This window comes from Trichosurus vulpecula, chromosome 9 (assembly GCF_011100635.1).
Source record: "Trichosurus vulpecula isolate mTriVul1 chromosome 9, mTriVul1.pri, whole genome shotgun sequence".
In the NCBI taxonomy this organism is placed as follows: Eukaryota; Metazoa; Chordata; class Mammalia; order Diprotodontia; family Phalangeridae; genus Trichosurus; species Trichosurus vulpecula.
Window position 1 is genome coordinate 57479239 of NC_050581.1, and position 19786 is coordinate 57499024.

The 19786-nt window shown below is 39.7% G+C and overlaps 1 protein-coding gene across 4 annotated transcripts in view; it reads right to left on the reverse strand.

Annotated features, from left to right (window-relative positions):
* HMOX2 (heme oxygenase 2) overlaps window positions 1-19786 on the reverse strand; it is a 32515-nt gene that overhangs the window by 12445 nt on the left and 284 nt on the right. Inside the window, exon 1 of one of the 4 annotated variants that reach the window (XM_036739742.1) lies at window positions 12925-12993. The exons of the other annotated variants lie outside the window; for them this stretch is intronic. The gene's annotated coding sequence lies outside the window, so the exon portion shown is untranslated. Of the gene's footprint in view, window positions 1-12924; window positions 12994-19786 lie in introns of those variants that run through there. 4 annotated transcript variants of the gene reach the window in all.

Below are 19786 nucleotides of genomic sequence, written 5' to 3' on the forward strand. Positions count from 1 at the left end.
CTTCCTAAATGTTAAGTGGCTGAGAAACATCAGAGGTACTATGTGTGCTTTCCTCTCTTTTAATTATTTCCTACTTATCCTGTATATAGCTTGCTTTTTGTATATTTATTTGCATGTTGTCTTTCCCATTAGATTATAAGCTCCTCATGGATGGGGACTGTCATTTACCTCTTTTTGTTTCCCCAGCACTAAGCATAGTGCCTGGCACAGAGTAGATATTCAATAAATGTTTACTAACTGATTGAGAGCAGGCCTTGAAGTTTTGAACCTTGGCTTGGTTCAAATTCTACACCTGACACATACTGGCTATGTAACCTTAAACAAGTCACTTATTAACCTCTTTCTTACTGTTCTGGAAAATCTCTAAGGCTAAAATTTGCCAAGTAGGGACCTTGCATTAGTAGTAGTAGTTTCTTCACTTGAGAGTTCCCTTTAGGAATGAAACTGCAGGAACAGGTTCCTATCCCTTAAAGTGGCTAGGAAATGTCAATAATTTAAGAGAAAGGAACTTGAAACCCAATGACAACGCAGAGAAGTTGGAGAACACCAATATCCGAGGACAACTCCCAAAACTCATCAGAAAATTATCCCATTCCCCGAGTATATCAATAAGCTTTTTACTTGACCTGGTATTCTTTTGTACATGATCCCTATGACCCTCTTGCCAGTTAGGCTGCCCTCCTCAACCAGAGTACAGAGCAAAAACCTCGAGCTACAAAGAATATAATTGAACAAGACCTAAGATCAAGACTTGCCTTCAGAGTTGAACCAGACCTGTGAGGGGACACCTCTACTAGGGAATCACATGTGGGTTTTCTTAATAATGGAACTTCAGAGCTGGAAGAGATCGTACCCTCCTTCCACCACCATTTTACAATAAGGAAACTGAGGTCCAGAGAGCACTAGTCATACAGCAAATGAAACAAGGCTTCTCAAGCTTCAAACACTTAAAAGATGGTTTTCATTCATTTACAACTGCTCCAAGGTGGGAGTTGAATTTTATTTTGGTTCTTTAGATCTTTAAACTACTGTACCAAACACTTAAATAATCCCAACAACATGATCCTTGTATTCTGTGACTCATTTTAAATATTATCTATATTGGTCTGAATCTAAGTGGTCCCTACATACATAGGCTGTAACTTTTAAAATGATAGCTTGTTTTTAAGGGGAAAAGTATAAGCATGCTCTGAAAAGTAACACCAGTTATAGGTTTTATTTAAGTCCTAGTTGGAAGGAAAAGTATAGCTTTCATTTGAATTAATTCTCCCAAAGGTTTGTGACTTAATTAGTGTGAGTGCACTTCTCACTGAGGCAGCACGGAGCAGTGGAGTTCAAACACTTGGGTCCAAGCCTGTGTGATTTGAAGCAAATTATTTAAGCTCTTTTCAAGTCTCATCTTCCTCATGTGTAAAATGAAGAGGTTGGAATACATGACTTGGAAGGTAGGTCCTTTCTAGTTCTAAATTGACGATCTGAAGGCCACGACTGCATTAAGGACTCACACAGGGAGTGAGCACTGGCAGTGGCAGCAGGACCTGGACTGGAATCTGGGCCATCTAACCTTTTAACAGAGCCCTTATTCTACTGTATTAGCTCACTCAGCTCCTAAATGTTTCAAAGCACAAGTATCATTAACTTCTCTGGTAACTGGGACAGAAAGCAATCTTATTCAGAAGATTTTTTGTTCCCATTTAAATTTAATGAACTTTGCTTCTGATTTTTGTTAAAGATGATGGAAAATAACTTTCAAGGAAAGGAATCACGGGGCACTACAAGATCAGTTAAACAACTGGGGCACCAATTGGCACAAATAAACTATAGCAAACTTATAAATCCTATGTTCCTGTGTCCCCTCATCCTATGCAACTTTTGTCCATGTCCTTCTATGAATCCTCACCACAGCTGCTGGTGACCTTCCTCTGGATCCTGTGATATCGCATGACTAATTGAAGTTCAAAGGTTGTCTCTCAGTACAGGGCTGCATCACCTCTTTCTGTGTCACACGCCTCTCTTATACGGCAACAAGAGTTGAATAGGCCGTAATCTATACACAGGCTATGAGATGAAAGCAGAAAGCACCTACGATCAAATAGTGAGCCACTCTAGAAAAACTGGTCTCTTCCGCAAAAATTCACAAACTGGCTTACACTCACAAAGCACAAAACTAATAGTACGAGCTGGAAGGAACTTTAATGATCATCTATTTCCCTCTTTTCCAGCCCAAACTATAGGGTATACAATAGGTTCTTAGGAAAGAAGAAGAAAATGCAGGCTGGTTCTTGGGCATTCATCTAGATACATGTCATCAGGATCGATACTTCTGAGAAAAATGTGAGTGTGACTCTCAAATATACGAATTTCTGCTTTATGAGAAACCGATTTTTTTTAACTTCGTGGTTCCCATTTGAATTAGCCCTTAAGGCTAAAAAAAATTCCAAATTTCTTTCAACATAATAGCTTTTTGAGAAAATACAGGACAAAAAGATACTATGAACTGAGTTCTTAAATAAATCTGTGTTTTATTGATCACAATGGCATCTAAGTGCATTTGAAAATAACACTTATTTACAAGATATATTACTGATGCAGGCTACAGAAGAAATGCTGTTTATAGACTCAAAGGCTCTTTGTAATAACTGGCCCATAGGCTATCTGATTGCTAGTCAATGGTGACAGCTAAACTAGACTACATAAAACAATGGTCATTTAAACGTCTTGTGGATATTTATGCCATAGAAAGGATACCATGAGAGATGTGTGACACAAAAAGAGGTGGTTACAGTCCCATACTGAGACACAACTTTTGAACTTCAATTAGTCGTGCAAAAATAGGGGATCCAGAGGAAGGCCATCAGCAGCCCTTGTGAGGATTCCCAGGAAGACATGGACGAAAGCTGTATAGGATGAGGGAACATAGATAGGCTGTAATCTGCACCAATGGGGGAAACACCCACATCAAGGAAAATACAAATCCACTGAAGAGAAGTGGTTCTTTAGATTACCTTTCAAAGCCCCCAAATAGTGCAAAGACAAATTCAACAGACTATTTGAAAATCACTGTTAAGAAATAAACTGGCATAATATTTAAAAAAAAAAAAACAAACTAAGCATTGCAAGGAACCTCAGAGGCTCTCTATAGGATTCTACTTAATAAGGTACGTAAAGCTACTTCTTACGAACAGGTGCCAGTCTCTCAGTAAGAAATGATGTACACAGTACATTTTGTTCCTTTTGCCACTATTGCTTGCTACTCTTAACATTTATTAAATGTCAATATTGCATGGAAGATACGTAAGACATGAACTAATCCTTTTCTTCATAGAAGTTTATGCACTGAGACAAAATGTATTTTTAAAAGGCAAGTGATTCTACCAACCCACACAATTCATGTGCCAAAATCTGCTGCCACAAAAATGAAAAGTCTCATAAAGCCTCATGCCTAGAAGATGGATATCTCTTCTGTTTTACTTTTTCCAGAAATCAGATATTTGGTATGAAAGGGGAAGGCTGGGAATAAGGTGACAACCAAAGCGATAGATACGATGACAAGGAAGGTGGGATAGTGTGGGGTCACAATGAAACCTGGGGTGGGCAAGACAATTATTATACTCAATTTCTGTATGCCGAATTGAAATGCAGCAATAGTATGCAAGGGGAACAAAACCAGATACTTTCTAGCTATGGTGAAATCCAGACTCAAAAAACATAGTTCAGCTGTAGGTTTAACAAGCCAGTATGCAGCAATGAAGGATTATTAGCTGCCAGAAGGAATACAGAGAATAAAATCTATCTAAAATCTCACACACACACACACACACACACATGCTTCCACACACGTGTGTATGTGTGTGTCTATCTTGCTCTAGAGACAAAATACAAGCAAAATTACATGATAACATTTTCAGAGCAGTCTACCAACAGGTAGAAAGTGACATAATACAATCTAGGTAAAATATAAGAGCTAAAGAGACATAGAGCACAATAATAGAATGAGAATACTAGGAAAAGGATTCAAATCAAAAAATATTTACAAGGCTCCTAAGGCATTATATGCCAGGCTAATGAAACACAATGCATGCTTTCAGTAAGTTTATAATTTAGTTGAAGAGATAAAACAGTATGAAAAAGTTAAGCAATACAAAATTAGCTAATAGTTCAAGAGAAAAGGAAGAAAGAATATACACTGTGACAAAAGAAAAAGTGAATGAGAATGAAAAAGAATCATGAAGATTTATAGGGAACATCTGAAAAATCAAGATACTTTGTATGTTGCAATTAATGCAATTGTAAAGTTATTTTAAAAGATTAGCTGGTTGCGTGGATGCTCAATGATAAGCTTTTAATACATTTTTTAAGAAGAAACAGTACATGATTGTCAAATTAGTGCTGTAGAAAGGACAGATGACTTTCAGATTAGATGGTCAGGAAAGGCTTTGTCAACAGCTTTGAGCTGGGTTTTGAAGGCTGTAGGATTTAGAACAAAAGAAGAGAAGAGGCATTCCTGACAGAGGGAAACTACTTCCTGACTTTTTGGTCAAATCTAAAAGGAGGTGCTGAGCATGGTGAAGAAGGCAGCACCCTAGAAGCAATATCACAGAGGCAATAAATGAGGAAATTCTGTGGAGTAGAGGAGCAAAGGGAGCAAATACAAGCAAGGTTTGGCAAGCATATGAGAGTTGTGTCCAAGGATCCTTGGTGGTAGCAAGAAGAAGCTTGGATCTTTTTGAACAACACTCCAACTCCAAAAGACAAAAGAAATTGCAAATTGTAGGTGCAGTCACAAAACACTGGCTGTTGGAACAGTCTTAAAGAAAGGGCTGATGCTTAAGGATTGGTCTTTGCACCTACATTTGGACTCCTACGGTAATTTTTACCTGTACCTTCAACTCCTGATCACAGAGGCTCATTCTGAGAAATAATGTTATGTGTTTTCGGTTGAAGGGGAAAGGAGAAGTAGCTGAGGTATGCAGTAAGTGCTTAATAAATGCTTAATGACTGATCTGTGCTTTTCCTGCTATGTAAGTACTGCCTGAAACTGCAGAAGCTAATCCTTCCTATGGAGAAGGATTTCTCATAGGTACGATTTTCCTCCTACTTGATTTTCTAATCTGAGTCTCTAACAAGTTCCAGGTGGTGGAATAAATGGGTTGATTTTTTTTAATCTACTTACATCACTGAGATTGAGGAGATGTGGGATTTTTAACATAAACATACATAAGATATACATGCATTCAGCTGAAGGATTTTCCAAGCATTCTGAACAAGAAGCATCTCTGCAAGAAAATGATAAGCTTCATCACTGATATGACTCCCAGAGATAAATGGTTGGTGCTCCCATTTGATTAGGAAACTGCTGCTATGCCATATTTACACTCACCTTTCTTCACTCCCAAAGTTATTCAGAAACAAAGACAAGATCTATTCCTTCAGTGAGTCCCAACTTTATTGGCTAAAATGGTATTGAAGGGCTGGGGGGACTGGACACCACTACTCAGTGCCTAGGAGGGCAGAGTTCTCAGACTCAACAGGTCTTGATGGACAATGCAAAAGGATATTCTAGAATACTTCTCTTCAGGAGTTAGGCTATGTCACAATAGTCCTTTGAACATAGCACCTGAAACCATAGTAGCTACATGAAAACATGAAATCTGCTTTAATTCATCTAACTGAAATTTGGTAATAGGCATTTACAGGGAAATCCCTACCTTTTAAAATGCCAACAGAATACAATAGCCTCTAAAAAGTATTCTTCCATTTATAACCTTCTCTGCACTCAGAGTCTACATTCTTTACTTCCTACTTGGATAAGTTGCCCTTCTAGATTTCAAGTCATCATCTGGCTCCCAACTTTCCAGTGTGTTATTTTATACTACTCACTCCTACACAAACCTTTCTGTTCCTGTAAAACCTGCTAGCTGCTCCCCCTACACAGCATTCCTTCTCTGGCCTGAGTCTTTGCTCAAGTGGTCCCCTCGGTCTGGGATGCACTCTCTCATCTATGCCTAACTTCCTTCAAAGCACTGCTCAGGAGGCATCTCCTACAGGAGACCTCTCCTGATTCCTCCTTCCTCCCCACCCCCAGTTTTGGGCACTCATTTTGTCTCGAAACAAATAGCTAGTATTCCTATAGAACCTCAAGGTTTGCAATTCATAAATATCTCATTTTATCCTCATAACAACCCTGGGAAGGTGGTATTATTATCCCCATTTTACAGATGTGGAAACTGAGGCAGACAGGGGTTATGTGATTGGCCCAGGATGGCACAGCTAGTATCTGAGGCTGAATTTGACTCCAGGTCCAGGTTTCTATCCACTGCACCTATTGCTACCTCTTAATTTGTGTTACTTTGAATTTACTTGTGTACATGCCGTATGCTTCTATTTTACAATCTAAGATCCCTGAGGGACAGAACTACATTGTTTTTGTCTTTGTATCCCTTGGTACCTCATACACAGCAGGCACTTCAATTTAATAAGCATTTATTAAGAATAAGCTGAGCACTAGGGTCTTCTTTATTTTAGCCTAGACTAGTAATTTCAATGACAGGGCACATGTGGACGGAATTTTCCTCTACTTATGAAGATCGGCAACTCTGTAAATTTACAGTTTTGGAATCCCTAGTTTTCCTGCAAGGATCAGCTAAAGTACCACCTCCTATACAAGACCACTCCTAAAGGTCCGCCCCCCCCCCAAATTACTTGGTATATATTTTGTATTTACTATCTGTGTACAGATTGCTTTCCCCAATAGAATGCAAGCTCCTTCAAGGCAGGTACTCCTGTCCTCAAGTCTCTTCCTGCTCCACTTCATCCTCTACTCTGATTCAAACTGCGCTTCCTAAAACACAGGTCTGATCATATCACCCCCGCCCCCAATTCCATCCATTGCAGAAGCTCCCTATCACCTGCAGATCACATAAAATCCTGTTTGGTTTTTAAAGCTTTTCACAACCTTTCCCGTCTTCTTATACCTTACTCAACTCCACATACTCTGCAATCCAGTGACGCAGCCTCCAGGCTGTTCCTTGAACAAGACACTCTATCTCCAGATTCCACATCACTTTTCACTGACTGTCCCCTATCCCTGGAATGATCTCTCTTATCTCTGCCTCCTGGTTTCCTTCAAGTTTCAGCTAAAGTTCCACCTTCTGCAAGAAACCTTTCCCAGTCTTCCTTAACTAAGACTACCTCCAGTTTATCCTGTTTGCACATAGTTGTTTGCACGACGTCTCCCCGAATTAGACCATGAACTCTCTGAGGGAAGGGACTGTTTTGGTATCCTCAGCACCTAGCACAATGCCTGGCACATAGTAAGTGCTTAATAAATGCTTGTTGACTAGTCGGCTATTTTGGTTTTTGCCTTTCTATACCCAGAGTCCAACACTTTGAGAGTTTAAATCACCTTCCCATGGTCACACAGTAAGGCACAGCTAGAATCTGAACCCAGATCTTTCTGATCCCAAGGCCAGCCAGGATGCATCTCAGACTTAAAACTACCACTGTGTCAATGGAAAAGTACATAAAATTGACTCTCTAAATAACTGAATTTGTTTCATACGTGATATAAATTTCTTTATCATACAGAACTGATATGCTTACATGAAACGGATGCAGAAAAAAAAATATTCCATCTCAGGACTTTTTTTAAAGCTTTGAAAAGGACAATCCAGTGGCAGAACACTGCTATGTTATTATTCTGCAGTATGCTAGAGAAACAATAGGAAGCTTTTTTTATAACCAAGTAAACAGCATCCCCCGCCTCTTGAATAAGATCACTGGAATCAGAAACAGCAGCTATAGCTTTTTGTAAAATGATTTTTTTCTCAAAGTAAGAAAATTTCTCAAAAACATAGTTCCCTTTCGGGTTGATTACTTTAGACAGGAGTCAACTATAACAAGTTTACAGCAACATAATTTAGTAAAAGAAACCTGTATTTCATACACATTAATTTTAGAGAAAGGTGCAACGCAACAAAGCTGTTAGTATTACAAAGAAATACAGTAAGCACAAACAAAGCAGAGAGAACAAAGTAAAGAGACATAAAACTGCAGAGCTATTTATTCTCCCTTCTCTGCTGTGTCTGGATGAAAAAAATGTTAATTCATAGATAAAGAGAATATATTCAGCTAGTTCTAGTTCTTGAAAGAAAACTGACCACTAAATAAAACCCACACTTTCTCCATTCATTCTATTTAATATAAAATTGAGTGGGTAGAGAAACCCTCAGAGATCACTTAATTCAACCAACTTCAGATTACAAATGAAGAAACTGAGGTGCAGAGAGATTTAATAACTTCACCAAAGTTACACACCTAATTAGTGGTGGAGTCAGGACTAAAACTCTCTCCTCTCAAAAGAGGAAAGTACATGGCAAGTGTTAAAGTGTCACATAAATGGACATTGTCTTTTCAGAACTTGAATTTCTGAGCTCCCAGCCTCCTCTTCTTTCCACCAAACTACCATTCATATAATAAATCATGTACTGAGCAAACTAGATGTTATTCCTTGACCTTATATTCTGATAGAGAAGATGGATAATACAACAAAAATCATAAATTAGCTAAGATATGTAGATACAAAAAAAAGCCTTGGGGATTCAGAAGAGTAAGAAGAAGGTGAAATCACTGTGACTATCACCATAACTCAGTTATTTCGCAGTTCAGAACAGCTTGTATTTTTGACCAGTAGGTAACTTTAATCAATAACTTTAACAAAAGTGTATTCTCTTTCCAAGAGCACAGAATATGGTTAATGAAATATTAAATAAGAGCCTGCTAATGGCTGACCAGTTCAGAGCTCATTAAATAAGCACTTTATTTCTTAGCCATAACTCTTTTAAAAAAAACAAAATCAAAACAGTGGAAGACTGAAAGACAGACAAAAGGGAATGAGCAATGGTCAAGTAGACAATACCAAAGGGAGGATGTGATTAATCCTGGAGTTAAGAGTGGTTTTTTTTTTCATCCTATCTTTACTGAAACATTTTGGTTTTGGATCACATTCATTTACTCCTTGTTCCCCTACTCAGTAGGCCTTTCCTTGTAATGAAGAAAGAAAAAAAGCTCAGTAAAAAAAAAAAAAAAAACCACCATTTGACAGGATATACTGTGCTCAATATGCATGTCTCCCAATTCTGCTTAGGAGTGTTAGGGCTTATTCTGACTTCTGATCCATCTCATGGATGCAAGGCACCACAATGTACCGAACAAAAGGCCCTGAGCATGTTAATCTGGTTGCTGTTATCTATAGCATACTTCAGAATCTAGAGACTGGCACATGAGAGTTAAATTAAAAATTCAGACCATGAACACACTTTTGTTCTTTGTATGACCTCATGACCATCTGTGCAAGGGACAGTTTCTCAGTAGTTGAGCCAAGGCCAAGATCCTATGTCCATGAAAACAGTCCCCAAAGTCAGTTTCTCTCTCCATTTTCCTTTCTCCTGTCTTTGTCCCCTCAATCAATTGCAATGCTAAAAAAAAAAAATCTTAAAGCTAGATCTGAAAGTAGAAGTAACGACTGTAATACTTTGTTTATCCACCAATCACCTGACCTTCCCTGCAGTCCTCCCAAAGTGAGAGGGGTATCCTAATCAGAGATGGGATTTTTCCTATATAAAAGGGGAAAACTAAGAAGCCTTCTTTGGGAAGTACTGTCACATGTAACACCTCTGACAGAGCCTTGCGAATATGGAGAATCACCCTATTGATTTTTTGTTCAGTCATTTTCCAGCTGTGTCCAACTCTTCGTGATCCCTCCTTAGATCTCAGTCAGGTACACACAATATCTTTTTAAAAATCCCACTTGGACACATAAGTCTTTGCATTGGTTTTTCTCTTTTTCCTTCTGTAGTGTGGATGTTTACCTTAATAACTCATTTAAAGAGATATTTGCTGTCAAATGTAGGAATTAAAATGGACAGGGGAAAACTCATCAAAAGATGTAGGAGAATAGGGAATAGTACTTCCAGACCTCAAACTATATTATAAAGCAATAGTTATTTAAAAAAAATACCATCTGGTATTGGTTAAAAAATAGATATAGAGCAGACTAGACAAGGGAGAATCAGAAACATTAGAACTCAATAAGCCAGTGCTTGAAAAAGTGGAAAATATAAATTACCTAGGAAAAAACTCCTTATTTGATTAAAAAAAAACTGCTGAGAAAACTGTAAAGTGATCCTACTCTATTCCATCTTCTCTGGCAGATTGGCCCCTTTTATAATCCTTGCTCTCTTATTAATTTTCAATTGACTCCTTTCCTACTGCTTCCTCCATTCTCAAAAAATTCTTACTTGGTCCATCCCATCTTGATACCTTGATACCACATCTCCCTTTCAGGACTAAACTCACTGAGAAGGCCATCCACAACAGATGCCTCCACTTCCTTTCTCTTCACTCTTCTTAACTCTACAGTCTTGCTTCTGACTTCATTATTCAACTGAAATTGTTCTCTCCAAAATTACTAAAGGGCCTTTTCCCAATTCTACTACTACTTGACTCCTTTGCAGCATTTGACAGTCAATCTTCCCTCTTTTCCTTAATAGTCTTCTCTATAGACTCTTCTTAGTTCTCCACCTACCTGTCTAACTGCTTTTCTCTGTCTCCTTTGCTGGATCTTTATCCACATCATATCACTAACCGCTGAGGTTCCTGTAATAGTAAGATGGGACTTTTTGCTGTAGACCTTTAATGATTCTGGCCTTTGTTTGAATGGGACAGATAAAGTGGGATGTTTTCGTATTTCTCAGCACTGAGACAATTGGGTGTCACTGATTTGTATCTGATGTGATATTGGGGGCAGGGAACTTTTCCATACCCAGCTGGGTGAGGTTGGGAAGGGCCCTGAACAGGATATAAGCACAAGAGGTTAAGCGTTCTCTCTTGAAGCTCTGAGCCACAGCAGGAGTGGCTTGTGACTCTGGGCCAGCCCTTGTAATGAGCTCCCTGGCTGAATACTCAGATGTTGATAACTATAAATTGTATTTGGTCTGTAATTCAGGATGCTGTTTTTTTCCCCCTGAACTAAGTAAATGATATTTGTATGCTGGATTAAAGTAAGATTGTTAACCCCTTAACGCTGCTTTCCTTAATAAAGCAGATCAAAAGGACCTGGGTGTGCAGCATTTTGTATGCTGGTTGTTGTTGGTCTATCCTAGCCCCTCTTCTTTTCTCTTCTATACTATTTCTCTTCGTGATCTCATCAGCTCCCATGGTTTCAATTATCATCTCTAGGCAGATGATTCTCAGATCTACTTGTCCAACTCTAACTTCTCTATTGACTTTCTGTCTCACATCTTCACCTGCCTTTTAGGATCTCTTGAAAACCATGTCCTGTACGTCTCCTGTCATCCAAAACTGAACTCATTCTCTTTCCCTACCTAACCCTCTCTTTTTCTTAACTTCTCTGTTTACTGTTGAGGGTACCACTATCCTCCCCCGTCACTCAGGTTCAGAACCTTGGGTACCATTTTCTACTTTCTCACTCTTTACATACAACTTATTGTTATCTTGTTATTCTATCTTTGCAACACCTCTTATATAACCTCTTTTCTCCTTTGACACTAGGACCAATCTGGTGCAGGTCCTCATCACCTCATGCCTGGACTATTGCAATGCCTGCTAACTGGCCTCCTGATCTCAGGAATCTCCCTGCTCCACTTCTTCCTCTACTAAGCTTCAAGAGCTTCCTAAAACATAAGTCTGACCATTTCACCCTCCCCATTTAGTCCATTCCAGTAGCTCCCTATCACCTGCAGGATCTCATAAAATCCTGTTTGGTTTTTAAAGTCTTTCACAACCTAGCCCCTTCCTACCTTTTCAGTCTTCTTACACATCATTTGCTTCCACATACTCCGCAATCCAGTGACACTGGCCTCCAAGCTATTCCTTGAACAAGGTACTCCATCATCTCCACTTGCCTATACCTGGGAACACACTCTGTCATCTAATCTTCCTCGATTTACTAACTTCCTTCCAGTTAAAGTCCCACCTTCCGCAAAAAGCCTTTCCCAGTTCTTCTTAATTGAGACTTCCCCCAATTTATCCTGTATGTATCTTGCTTGTACATGATCGTTTGTATGCTATCTCTCCCATTAGACTATGAGCTCTTTGGGGGAAGGGACTATTTTTTTTTGGTCTTTCCTGGTATCCCAAGATAGGATAGGCACTTAATAAATGCTAGCTCATTTGACTTGACTTTGACCTCACACATCTTGTAAAGAGAACATAAGATAAAACAATCAGTGTTAGAGAAGCTGTGGCAAGTTGGGCATGGTAATCTACTACTGGTGAGGTTTAGTATAACCATTCAGAAAATAATTTGGTATTATGCTTTAAAAAAAGGCACTGAAATATTCACACCCTCTGACCCAGAGATCCTCTGCTACACATATGTCCCAAGGTCCCATATTCACCAAAACACTCATAAGAGTACTTAATAACTAGAAATGACTCCAAGTCTAACATTCTATTTTATAGGTCATAGAGCTGCCTTGTAAAAGCCAAGGACATCAATAAAATAAGATTTTTTTAAAAAGAGTGAGAGTTATTTTGTGCCATGCCACTGAGGCTTATACCAGCGTATAAATTTCAGGATTGACACCGACAAACTAGATCACATCTAGAAGGGCAGCCAAGAGAGTGGAAGGACCTGAGACTATTGGAACTTTAGGATCTTTAGCCTGGAAATGAGCAGACTTAGTTTGGTGGGGGAGAAAATGCCGATTCACATATTTGAAGGACCATCCATGAGGGGAAGGAAGGAAAGGGAACAAGCATTTACACAGGACCAACTACATGCCAAGTGCTTTACAAATACATCTCATTTGATCGTAGGTCTTGTTCTTTTTCCCATTTTATAACTGAGAAAAGGGGAAAACAGAAGTTAAGCAGTTAAGTAACTTGCCCAGGGTCACATACCTAGTAAGAGTCGAAACCACATCTGAACTCGGGTCTTACTGACTCCAGGCCCAGTGCTATGCCACCTGGCTGGAATGAAAAAGGGATGAAAACTGAATTTAAAAAAAAGTTGGAATTGCTTAAGCATAAAGTAAGGAAAACTTTTTCATGTGATCTAAAAATGGAATGGTTCCCTACAGAAGGGAGTAAGTAAGACCTCCTCACGGGAGGTCTTAAGTGGTGGTTGGGGGATATTGTTGAAGGACCAGCTCTGCCTCCCACTATCTGTGTGACCTTGGGAAAGTCTCTTTGGCCTCAGTTCACTTAAAAAATGAGTGGGTCTGACTACATATACGACCTTAGAGAAACACAATGTCACAGAGGATAAAATGCTGGGTTTGGAATCACCTATCTAACTTTGAGCAATAATTCACTGTGTCGGTTTCCTCTCATTTGTAAAATGAGGACTTTTGACTATACTAGTTCTAATTCCATGATCCTATGAAAGACTTGTCCCACACTTCCTCTGTTTTTTAATTCACTCTTGCTTTCTTCCTTCTTCCCTCTCCTCCTCTCCCTACCTCTAAATTCTAGCTTATCTTTCACGGTCCAGCTAAAGTTCTACTTTATCAGTCCTCCTTCAACTGCTCTAACTCATAGTTCTCTTTCCCATCTGTGAACTCCAATAACACTTTACTATTTATAGCAGTATTTTCCAAAGTATGTTCCATGGAAGTAGTGTTTCACAAAACATGAACAAGGTTGCCAGAAAATGTCAATACCAGTAATGTTTCTCTTCTAAAATATTATATATGAAAATATCTGTGTCAAAATATTGCGTGCATATGTGTATATATCTATGCTTAATTTTTGCCTTTTCTTATATCCCTAGTGCTTACTTAGCACAATACCTGGCACAAAATAAGCACTTAAAAAGCCTTGTAGACTTGTAATATTGTGGTGATAAAGTGACTGAAGTTCTTTCCCACTCATTCAACAGGCCTCGGGTGGGGCCAGTTAAGCCCATACCTTTGCGATGCCAATCAGTGATTAAAGAACTTTTCTATACTCTTTCCCCTACTGGGCCCTAAAAAAAACATATACACCCAGAAGGTAGCTATTGAGAATTCAGAAGTCAGAAGAGAAGCCAGACTTCAGAATTCAGCCCAAGGAAAAAGAGTAAGTGCTGAAGGGAGAGTGGAGACCAGAGAGCTGCAGACTGATGGGGGAGAGGACACAGGCAAGTTAGGATTCATGAGTGATTGTTTACGGGAAGGCCCTGGGAGAGGTGGGGGAAAGGAAGGTTACAGGATGACTTGGCTCTTTGCTATAATACTGTGTTTTAATCTCTTTGTTGCTACATTGCCGTGGGCTTACTGGTTCTGGAATACAATTACTGCTATACCAAATTGGAATTACTGATTCTGAGATCTGATTCTTTGGTGCCTAAATAAATGTTATATTTCCTCTGCCTTCTACCTAGAGAGTTAGAATTTATGGGTTCAAAACTTCCATGGCCAAATTAGTTTAGGAAACTGGTCTATAGCACTTAGATTGGTACTTACTACCTTACATGGCAACCTATTTCATGTGTACACATCATGTCTCTCCAGGAAAACTATAAATTCCTTGCAGGTCAGGACCTTGTGTTTAATTTCTTTTACATCTCATTAGTGGCAAACATACTGCCACACACCTTGTAAGGCTCAATAAACAAATAATGAATATAGTACAGGAATACTAAAGCAAGCACTTCCTATCTTTTCTTGAGAGGCAATGGGGAGTTGTGGACAGAGTAAATAGATAGCCCTAAATTCAATTCCCAGTCCTCAACTCTAATTTAGCTGTGTGGCCATGAGCAAGTTACTTTCCTTCACTGGGCCTCAGTATTCTAATTTGTGAAAGGTCCTTTTTAGCACTCACATCTTTGTGATGCTATGAAGGACAACAGAAATTATGCAATAAGGTACTCCATTAATCATATCTAATTACCCCTCACCTCAGCCCATTTCATTAAATCCTCTCAATTTTCTTGTAGTTCTTCAAAAATCTACAAAGTATGACCTGTAGCATTTGTATTGCACATATCATTAGTAGTAATTCATGTTAATTACTGGTCACTCATCAATTGCCTGAAAATTTTATGCAGGTTAAAAACAAATGAATAGACGAAAGATGTCAATTTGTTTAAATTAACTGAGTACCGATACTAAAGTTATTGGATGTTTCTTCTCAGGAAGATTCTCTTGGTTTCCTGTTAAAAAGGGGGGTGAAGCTAAAACTTAACCAGCTCAAACAAGGGATGAATTGCCTAAAATCCACTTTACCAATCCTATTGTTTTCACCTCTCTCCTTTCTCTTCCCCAACATCCACACTCTTTCATTGAAGAGCATGAATCCAGAGACAGCACAGAGAAAGAACACAAGCTATGGAGTTGGACTTGAATCTCAGCTCTGCAGACTACCTAACCCGTGTGACCTTAACAGGACAGCCTCTCACCATCCCAGGTTAGGACTCTGAGGATTGCTCCCTTCCCCCTCCTTCTCAAATAAATGGAAGATATTCTGTAAGGAACACAGTAACAATTAACTGAAGGTAGTCCCTCTGCAGTTGGATGTACTGCTGCTGCTTAAGTATGCACAATATACTACTATTAGGTTTAAGCTTGTGATATTTCATATGACATTAAAGATTTATTGAATGTCTATTTTGTGCCACTGGAAATATACTAGAAAGGTGGAAAATCCAATCCTGACCTCAGAGAAAGAAGCAAGGGACATATCTATTAAAAGAAAAATAACAGTGCAAGATAGCAGTTGGAAAGTAAGAGCTAACAATGGCCAAAAAGGGCCGCCCCCCAACACTAAGTACTATTTATAGGGAGAAGGTACAGTTAACTTGATCATCGGCTCAGCATATAAAGAAGGCATACTTCTCAACCTGGCTGGGATCTAAGACAACTCCAAAAGACCCATGATGGAAAATGCCATCCACACCCACAGGAACAACTATGGCATTTGAATGCAGATCGAAGCAGACTATTTGCTCTCTCTTTTTTCTTTCTTTCTCATGGTTTCTTCCATTCATTCTAATTCTTTACAACATAATTAATGTGAAAATATGTTTAAGAAGAATGTATACATAAAGCCTTTATCAGATTGCACAGTCTTGGGGAGAGGGGAGGGAGAAAGAAAATTTAAAACTCAAAAGCTTATGGAAGTGAATGTTGAAAACTAAAATTAAATAAATTAACTTAAAGAAAAAAAATAAAGAAGGCATAAAAGGAAACTGCTTTGTCGAGGTCTCCCAGGCTGAGAAATTCAAAAGAAAATCTTCAGAAGTTGGCATATAGGGAGAATGCATACTTTTCTCTGCTCTTACTCTTAAAAACCACTTTTAAGGTATTGTTAAAATATAAATAGAAGACAAAAGTATCTACATGCCAAATAAACCAGAGGTGAAGAGCACATTTCTGCAAAAAAGGCTGGTCAAATGCTACATATAAGCCATGGCTCAGATGTCACATATCCCTCTTTTCTCTTCCAATCCTCCCTTTCCTCTTTTCAATTCTTTTTCTCACCACTCCTTACAGAGTTTCCTTTTCCACTTCTGTCAAACCCATTCCTTAAGTCTATCATTGGCACTTAACAACAGAAAGGGACCATATTATTATTATTATTATTATTATTATTGTTAGGTGTAGTAAAGTATTAACTTCATTTTAATAGAAACTGAGGGCACTTAAAGCTAATTAAATCTCACAAACACAAAGCAAGGGGCTCCTAATTAGCTTATCAAATGAAATAAGTAAAAAGCTTGTTAAACCTTAAAGGGCTATATAAATGTTATTTTATAAATGTTATTGTTATTATATTGGTAAAGTTTCCTTTAAAATTCAGTTTCTTTTCTGCAAGTACTCCTACAGCAGTTCACAATCACGAGTCTTCTGCAAAGAGTCCAAACTCATTCTGAAAGGGACAAAAAAGGAACTCATAGCTGATATTTAGCGGATCAAATAAGTTTCCTCTCTGAATATATGGCTGCTCATTCACCTCTGGATTCCACCTGATTCACCCAATTCTCATCTGTGGCTGCAAGAAGCTGTAGCATGTACAGCAGCCATACTCAGGTAACTGTCTCAGCAGACAGGCTAAACTAGGTTGAAGGAAACCAACAGGCCCCGACTCACTGACAGGTTTGGGGCCTGTCTACCCCGATCATGCTAAGACTTTCCCCAGTGGAATGAGATGAGAACAGATGGGAACAATTTTTTCCCTTGGCCATAAAGAAGGGTGAAGCAGGCAATATGGTGTGCTTAGAGCTTGGTCAGACATAGAAGATGCCAAGGTAATACACTGCATCCTGGGACACTGCCATTCACCTTGACTTCTGTCCAGCCACTGGGCTTAGATGACTCAGGAAAAGAGAGTGAGACTGATGACTTGATGCAACTCTGCCTCACTTAAATTTAATTTCATACACAAGTCAATACATCACCCATGATGTCACTGGTCCTCTTTGAAAACAAAGGACAAACAACTTTGTGCTACATGCTAGGGACAAAAACCAAACAGCTCTTACCTTCCAAAGAGTATACACTTTATGGAGAAGACAACATGTATATATACGTCAAAACAAAATATGTACAAGGAAGATACAAAATAAGCAGTCAAGGGACAAGGAGTCCTCCTTCCAGGGGAGGGCATCTATATAAGACTTTCAATGAGAGATAGCACTTGAACTAAGAAGTTAGAGATCTAATAAGCAGATGTTCAGGAATAAGTACATCCCAGGTGTGGGGGTGGGGAATAGGTGGTACAAAGGCAGATAGTACAGTTGTACTGTTAGATACGAAGAACAGAAGTAAGGCAGTATGGTTCTTGAAGAGGAGTGTAATAGGCCTGGAAAGGTGGAATGGAGTCAGACTGTGAAGGGCTGCAACTGCCAAACAGAGAAGTTTGTATTTTATCCTAAAGGCAATTGTAGGTACCATTAGGACATTATGAGCAAGAAAAGTGTCCTAAGTTTTAGAAATACACTTTGGCAACTGTGGAATGAGTATCAAAATTCCACAGCGGAACATTCAAGGTGGGGAATAACCACTAAAATATGTTTTCACTATATAAAGAACTACTATGGAGAGATTTTTTAAAAAATCCATTTCCCAAGCAAGTTCTGTATCATACACTTAATAACTTACTGTACTTCTCTTTAAAATGATTCCGCAAGTTGTCTAAAAAGACATTTTTTTCATTCAATTAAAACATATCAGAAAACATGTTTAGATTCACATTACAGTCTACATGGAAATGCCATTCTCCTTCCACAAAGATTCAAAGGGAGGAAAGGTTAAAGTGACATCATCAAACTAACAATTCCACTTATCTATCCTCAACAAATCTGTATAACCACCACACTAATATAGCACACTTGAGCATCTATATGTCGTTAAACAAACGAATTATTCATCAGAAACCATTTATATGGCATTTTAGAAACTGGCAGGGTGTGAAGAGCACTGTTCTTTAACAGCCTATATTGGGCAATTTGTTAAAGCTCTATGCTGATGAGGTCAAGCTCACTAGTATATTCCTTGAACAGACCAGTTATCTCCCATACACCACATACTAAAGATTGAGCTTTATATTTATAATCTAACACCCTCAAGGTGTGCAAAAGGTAGTGGGAAAACAATTCAAATAACTAAAATTTATGCTGATGATGAAAAAGTAAGCAGTTCACTAAAAGCCTTAGGGATGCAGCAAGGTCTGCAGAATTTACTACATAAACACCCTGCGTAACAGCGAAACCACATTTCATAATTTAAGGATATGATTTTTGTCCATCAATCCAGATAATGATCCCTAAATAACTCAGTAAAAGGGTCTATTGAGAGTTGTGGCTAAAATTTTGTCACTTTGTACCCAACCTTATAAGGAGCCTGCCTTTGCTAGAACAGGTCTCTGACAGACCAGGTTGGTCACTGGGCCCCAATCATGGCCAAGGAGGCAAATGTTTGATGATAAAAGGAAGCAACATGATACAGTAGGAAAAAGCACAGACTCTGATGTCAGAGGAACTAGGTTCAAATCCTGCCTCTGACATTACCTAAGTGACCCTCAACATCGCTTCACCTCCCTTTGCCTCAGTTTCCTCATTTCTAAATGGTGGGAGTAGAACGGATGACCTCAGAGGCCCCTTCCAGCTCAATATCTGACACGAGTGCCAGATTCTCCCGGTCCCAATGTTTCTAGCCTGGTCCTAGACATGCCAAGTTCCAACGGTGCATTTAATCCTCATTATACAGGAAATCCCAAACCCCCTGCACGGGCTTCCAAGCCCGGCCAACTTGGGGCGTCAAGCAAGGAGAGCCTTTCAAAAGCAGCAACAAAACCCCCAAACCTTCACTTTCCCCTTAAACTGCGGTTACCACCCCCCCACTCCCCCCCCGCCCGTGGAAGCTAAATGTCCTTTTGTTTCTTACTACGCCGAGCCCCTCACTCCCTGCGGCTGAGGGCAAAGCCGCGCTCCCGGGATTCAGAGCTCCCTGGGCTGAGGCCCTCATTTGCCGGGCCCGGCCCAGATACAGCCCCACGTCCGGTGGGAGCTCGTTTCCGCACCTTCCCCGCCCCGCCCCCACAGCCAGCCCGGCCCCGAGTCGGGCACCTTCGGGACCGCGTTTCCTCCCTCCCCGGGGCCGGCCTGGTCCCTGCCGCATCCCGCCCCCGCGGCTCTGTGGCTGCCCCCTCCCCCAGCAGGGCCTGATCTCTGTAAGGGTGATTCCCACCCACCCCCCAAACACTGTCCGGCCCCCCCCCCCCCCCCCGTCACCAGGCCCCGCAGCCGAACCACCAGGGCGGGACGTGACCCGGCTCCCTCCTT